The following is a 6,974-nucleotide window of genomic DNA, read 5'->3' as shown; positions in this document are numbered from 1 at the left end:
AGAGGCAGGCAGTGACTCCCCTGGGCATCGGGGAGTAGACATCCATTTAGGTGAGAGACAGTTTTAGGATTATTATAATGAAGTTGACCCATAGAGCATTTTTATTGCTGTTTGTTTGGAGGAAAAACATTGAACAACTCATGTGTTATTACAAGGCTAGAATGTAGACATCTCTTGTGTTATTACGAGGTTAGATTTTAGAAACATCTCTTGTGTTATTACAAGGCTAGAATGTAGACATCTCTTGTGTTATTACGAGGTTAGATTTTAGAAACATCTCTTGTGTTATTACAAGGCTAGAATGTAGACATCTCTTGTGTTATTACGAGGTTAGATTTTAGAAACATCTCTTGTGTTATTACAAGGCTAGAATGTAGACATCTCTTGTGTTATTACGAGGTTAGATTTTAGAAACATCTCTTGTGTTATTACAAGGCTAGAATGTAGACATCTCTTGTGTTATTACAAGGCTAGAATGTAGACATCTCTTGTGTTATTACGAGGTTAGATTTTAGAAACATCTCTTGTGTTATTACAAGGCTAGATTTTAGAAACATCTCTTGTGTTATTACAAGGTTAGATTGTAGAGACATCTCTTGTGTTATTACATGGCTAGATTTTAGAAACATCTCTTGTGTTATTACATGGCTAGATTTTAGAAACATCTCTTGTGTTATTACAAGGCTAGATTTTACAAACATCTCTTGTGTTATTACAAGGCTAGATTTTACAAACATCTCTTGTGTTATTACAAGGCTAGATTGTAGAGACAAGATGCTGGGTCTCTGTGCAATGGTTAAATTTATAATATGACATTGTGGTTTATATCATTTTTTTCTTTTTATTTAACTAGGCAAGTCAGTTACGAACAAATTCTTATTTTCAATGACGGCCTTGTTCAGGGGCAGAACGACAGATTTTTACCTTATCAGCTCGGGGATTCGATCTTGCAACCTTTCAGTTACTAGTCCAACGCTCTAACCACTAGGCTACCTGCCGCCCCATTATTAGTGAGATTATGTCAAAAGTAATTTACCTGATAGTTATAACTGTGTAAGGTGGAAAGTAATCTTGACTTTTCTATTGATGAGAAATGAGTTTCAGCAAGATGCCTTAAGATGTGTCACTTTCAACTACAAAAAGCTGACAAGGTCAATATATGTGGCATGTGTACTTGCAAGCGTGTGTGAGAAGGTGAGTGTGTGCATGCGGTTGTCGTGTGTGTGTGTGTGTGTGTGTGTGTGTGTGTGTGTGTGTGTGTGTGTGTATGTGTGACCATAACATGAGAGTATAGGATAAAGATGAGTCCTCTAGATGCAGTAACCAACTGGATCTCTCATTATCAACGTCTAATGGGCCAATACATACAATCTCCTCCCTGTCCTCCGAGACAAATTCTTGCCCAAATCTGCCTCCATCAATGCAGTCAGTTATAGTGACGTGACGGGGGAACCGTGGAAGTGGTGGACGTACCAGAGCATGGTAGAGTCCATCCAGAAACCTAGTCTGTGTCCCAAATGGCACCCTATTCCCAAATAGCCCACTACCTTTGTGCACTATGTAGGGAATAGGGTGTCATTTGGGACACAGGCTTGCTCTGTGCTCTGGCTGTCGTCTCTCCTCCTTTCCTCTGGCCAGGTGTCTGTCTGACAGGCCAGTGTGTATTTACAGGCAGTGTGCTGTGGATCAAAGTGTGGATAATGGGCTGCCTCAGTGTTTTATGACTAATGGCTTGTCCTGCTCCATCACACAGCCTGGTGGAGCTGCAGGATCTGCCCAGGACAGATAACACACATCAGATACACAGGACTGAGGCGGAGCGAAGCGGGTCGAATGATGGATCTCCACAGACGAACACACACTAACACACACAAACACACGGATGTGCATGCACACACACACACACAACGCACGGATGTGCATACACAAACACATGTTGAGGCCACAGGCACTCTTCTCTTCCTGACCCAGCCATGAGTCTGAAAGAGAGACTCATTTAATGGACAGGCTCTTCTTTCTTGGCCATTTTGAGGTCAGTGCTTCTCATTTTTTATCTATTGTTACGTTCCCCAGTTTCTGTGTTGTAGTTTGTATATTTGTGAGTGTGTTTCAGGTAATGGCTTCCTGAAGTTCTCCAAGCAGCTGATTGGTCGGCCCCATTGCTGATTGGAGAGCTGACCCCGCCCCCTCGTCAGGACGCAGCTGTCTCAATTAACAACCCCAATATAAGCCAGTGTGCTGTTGCTCAGGGAAAGGGAGAGACACAGAGATGTTTTGCTGAGAGAGAGGAGGTTGATGGCAGAGGGTTATATATGTTGGTTGTTTCTCAGAAAGAGAATTGGGTATGTACTTAGTTAGTTGTTGCTGAGTAAGCTTACTGTTCTGTGTTTAGTGCTCAGAGTTTTCTTTAATGTCCTGGGTTAGTGTTTTCTCAGGTTTTGTTGTAAAGTAGTTTGTACATTTGTGTTACTCTGTTTCATTTGTTCCCAGGGGGGAAGGGGAAGGCACCTAGGGAGTGCTTAGGCAAGAGGCCCGCGGGCATACATATACCCGTAGTAATTTATTGTCTATGCACACTAGGAAAGACCTGGGCGGACCATCCCCTGTATTTTGGTTAGTGCACCAGGTGGTGCTAGTTAGGTAAGTAGTGGGTAGGCAGGTAAGGTAGGAGAGGGGGCTTTGATATTGTTTCTTTGCTTTGGTTCCGTCCAGCCCCTTTTCCCCAAACTTACCGTGTGAAGGAATACATTCCCTGTTAACGGTATTCTCTGCCTATTTGTCATCCTTGCTCACACCTACACTTCCCTACCTTTTCACACCACGGAGAGTTAAGTTGTAGCAGGGTGTTGCGTTCCCTCTTTCTAGAGGCGTGCGTAACATCTATGCACAGTCAATGTTGTTCTGAAAAATACCCACTTGAAAAGGTTGAAAAGCTTTCATTTCAGAGCATATGTGCATAGTGAACACATGATGATGTGACCTGTTCTCTTACATAGGACTTTTCATATCAATTCAGAGTGGGACCCAAACTGGCTGTAAACTAGCCTGTCTGGAGTGGCTCTTGATGATAATAGACATAATTGTGACCTTTATGGTAGATAAAAGGTCATGAAGTTGTGAAATATTGTAACAGTTGGCAGAGCATGATGGGTTTCTTAGCCTGGTCTTTTTGATGTGGATGATTTGGTTGCCTGGGACACAGGAATCATAGAATCTGGTAAGGAATTGGCCATCATTATATGAATCAAATGTAAGTGTCATTTGAGAACACATTTTTTTCTGCACATTGTAATTCAACCTATTGGTCCAAATCATTCCCATAGATTGAGTGAATCTGCCAGGAGCCTGACTGCAATTTCCAGTTTCTAACAGACATAAATGTCAAGTGAAAAGGTTGGTAAGGATTTTCTCTCTCTCTCTCTGTCTGTCTGTCTCTCTGAGATCTCATAACAATGTTATTGACCGGTTGGCCTTCAAAATATTTACATAGCATACTCTCTCTCTCTCATATTTACATAGCATTCTCTCTCTCTCTCATATTTACATAGCATTCTCTCTCAGCATATTTGAGATGATTCTTTATTGACCTCTCGCCCTCGCTTTGTAAAGTGAACGCTGATTAGAATCAATCGAGTTCCCAGACTAGTTTTTGATGGGCTCAATTTCTATATTTGAGTTCTTTGAAGAAACATATTGATTTTCTCCATCCAAATGATTATGAATAAAAAAAGGCTACAGGCTGGAGCTTCAGCTTTGACATTGCATTTCATCCCAATTTTTACTGGAACAAATACAATGTGTCATTTGTTGTTTTGATTTGCCCATTTTTCCATTCTTATTTTCCCTGTAAACATTCAAGGAAAGCACTGGATGCCACAATAAAGAGCCTAAATCCAATCCTTTGTTTCTTAAAGTTTTGATCTGGCATTATACCATGCTGGTTATTTGATACTGACCGTAACACCACAAAGAACCTGTTTGCAGTTCTGCAAACCTGTTTGACAAAGGCCACAATAGTGGGAGCCAGCTCAGCTGCCCCTCAATAGAATTTATCATCCATTCAGAACCTGAGCCATGAAGAGCGAACCTCTACTACGGGGGAAGGACTTCTGGTGTTAACATAAATCTGGGGCCTGGTGATGTCATTGTGCCCGCAGACATCAATGACATTCCTCTTTTGATTTCACTGACAATGTTTCTGTCATTTTATTTTACGTGAGAAACGTTTTCTTGTTAGGCTAGTCCTCTGATCTGTTTTTGGTAAGAGTGAAAAGACTTAAGTTGGAGAAAGATTTTTGATTTAACATCATTGTTTCTCTGCAAAGTCCATGTGGATCACAATTGTTAAAGGGCCAATGCAGCCATTTATATATCAAATTCATTCTGGATAACAATTAAGTACCTTATTGTAATAGATTTTCATTAAAATGGGCAAAAAGTTCTTTGTAGCAAAGAACTATTTCTCAAGCTAGAATTTTGCTAGAACTGTTGTGAGTGGTCTGAGTGAAAACTAGTTTAAAACTTGTTATTGGTCTATTAACCAATTTACTGCATTGTGATGTCACCATGCTAAGTCAAAACTCCCGCCCATGCGAGCCTGCTGATTAGAAGGTCCTGTGTAGATTGTATTTTCAACCAGCAACTACCAGGAAATAACACTGATCACATTTTATCACTCTTTTACGGTGTTAGTAGTTTCATCTGTTGTACAATATGATATAAAACACAGGAAAAACTGACTGCACTTGGCCTTTAAGAAAGGTATTTGTCTTATTTTTTTCTCTCAGACGGTCCACTAGTAGACTATGGCACTGGGAACTGGGGAAAAAACTATTTAAGTCGACTGCATGCCTTCCCATTCCTTCACCACTGATGTGAAGCTTTTGTCAACTGAAATGAATTTGTCATGGCCAGAGTTCAGTAAGGTAAAGCAATAATCCGTTCCCCTTTCAACAAGCTGCCTGCACTAAAATCAAACACATTCAAATATGCATCAACCTCAATTGTTTAAAAGAAAAATAAGTCTGTAGTCCAGACTACTTTATTTTCAGACTAGTTCTTCCCTTCACCTTGACAAGAACACCTAGACACATCAGCCACATTCATGAGGCAGTTTATTACTGCTCCTCTGCCACTGCTGCATTTTAATAGCATCCAGACAGGCTCCATAATAACATGTAGCATTTAAGAAAGAAAAGCGGGCACATTAACCTGTCCTGATATACACAGCCACTTTTTAAATGTCAAGTATTCCCAGAGGTCTGTGTGAAGACGGATGGCATTGTGTTTACAGGTGAGACCCTCACGCTTGACTTCAGGTGTGGTGCATGCGCGCCTCTTTGTGTGAACTGTCACCACCAATGACTGCTACGGCACAGAGAGTTGTCATCAGTGCCAGAATTCACTTTTGAAAGGCTGTTAGCAATTGCTTGTTGTTGTGGTGCTGACAGCTTAATCCCCTTCCCTCACGGTGAGAAAGAAACCCAATCTGATCCTGAAACTAGAAAGCTGTGGAGAGGCATTTGAATATCCTCTGTGAACATTTAGCTGGAAGGCCCCCTTGGTTTAGATACCTAAGTTGCTGCTCTCCTTCTCCTTCTCCTCTCATGCTGAGTGCTGTCATGTTAGCTGTTCTACTTCACTGTGATGTTGAGTTGGATTGATTTACCAGTCTATAAATATATCTGTTTTTAATTCAGGGGATTATACTCCTGTCCAGTTTGTTTAGGATCTGGAGTCCAGCTGCATGTTGCCATACAATGACTTTTCTCAAGTACAACTTGTGTCAATCAAGGAACTTCAATGTCTGCGTCCCAAATGGCAACCTATTCCCTATGTATTGCATTAATTTCAACCAGGGCCTACAGGGCTCTGGTCAAAAGTGGTGAACTATAGTGAAATATACAGGGAATAGGATACCATTTGGGACGCAGTACTTTATCATGTGCCATCCCAGAGGAGTAGATTACAACACAAAATATACTAAGTTCATTGTTCTGCTGTATGGATAACTAGTCTTGCCTTGTCTGACCTTACAATATCATGCAGTTCTCAGTCATGATGAGCTAACATTAGTTATTGTGTGTTCAAACGCCTTGGTAATGGAGTAGCCACAGCAGGGTTGTTGATGTCTTAACACACCAGGCAGACATGCAGAATCAATGTCTCCCTCATTCACCTGCTGTAGCAATTAGGGAGGAGTCGGGAGAATCACAACACCATTCCCATCGATCTGAGGAGCGACTCAGGTGGAGGAATCATTCTGCCGGGCAGATCGTTCCCTCTCCGTCTCACGACAGGGGGCCGGATTGAGTCCGAGTGACAATCGGCGTCACCTTCAACAGACATCTCCTCTGGCATCTCTGGGTTAAAGAGGACTATCACCTGGGCTTGATTGAACCCAGGCAGCTATCGATTTCCAATACAGACTGCAGAGCAATGTAATTGTTCTGACTGAGCTGGGAGGCAGGTAATTCTTAATAGATTGCAATCAAAAGGAGAGACTGGTAAATAAGTTAAGCTCAGAAGAGCTCCATGGAGGAGTGGGAGGAAAGTCACTGTGTAATTCTAGATAGTATCTATGTAATGAACTGGAGCCAGCTGATCATAGGGATAGTACGAGCTTACTGTACTTCAATGATATGTTTGCAGTTCTATTATGAAGGGGTACCTTTTTCAAAACTGAGAGGTCCACTCACAGCAAATCAAATAACCGCTAGGGTAATAACTTCTCTGTCTCTACACTGGTGTTAAATGTAATTTCTCCATCCCTATTACTCTGAAGTAAGCCTTTTACCTTCCATTGTGAATCCTTCTCTCTCCCATTGTAATTTACTTCCTGACTGCGACAGACAAAATAAAACGTTCAAAGCTGAGTGTATTTCAAATAGAACACTGTGGCAACAACAGAATCTGCAACGTCAATCCTCTTCTTCACCAAAACAAGTTTACATAACAACTAAGCTGAGGAGTTA

This window comes from Salmo trutta, chromosome 3 (genome assembly GCF_901001165.1).
Source record: "Salmo trutta chromosome 3, fSalTru1.1, whole genome shotgun sequence".
In the NCBI taxonomy this organism is placed as follows: Eukaryota; Metazoa; Chordata; class Actinopteri; order Salmoniformes; family Salmonidae; genus Salmo; species Salmo trutta.
Note: the sequence above shows the minus strand (reverse complement) of the source record.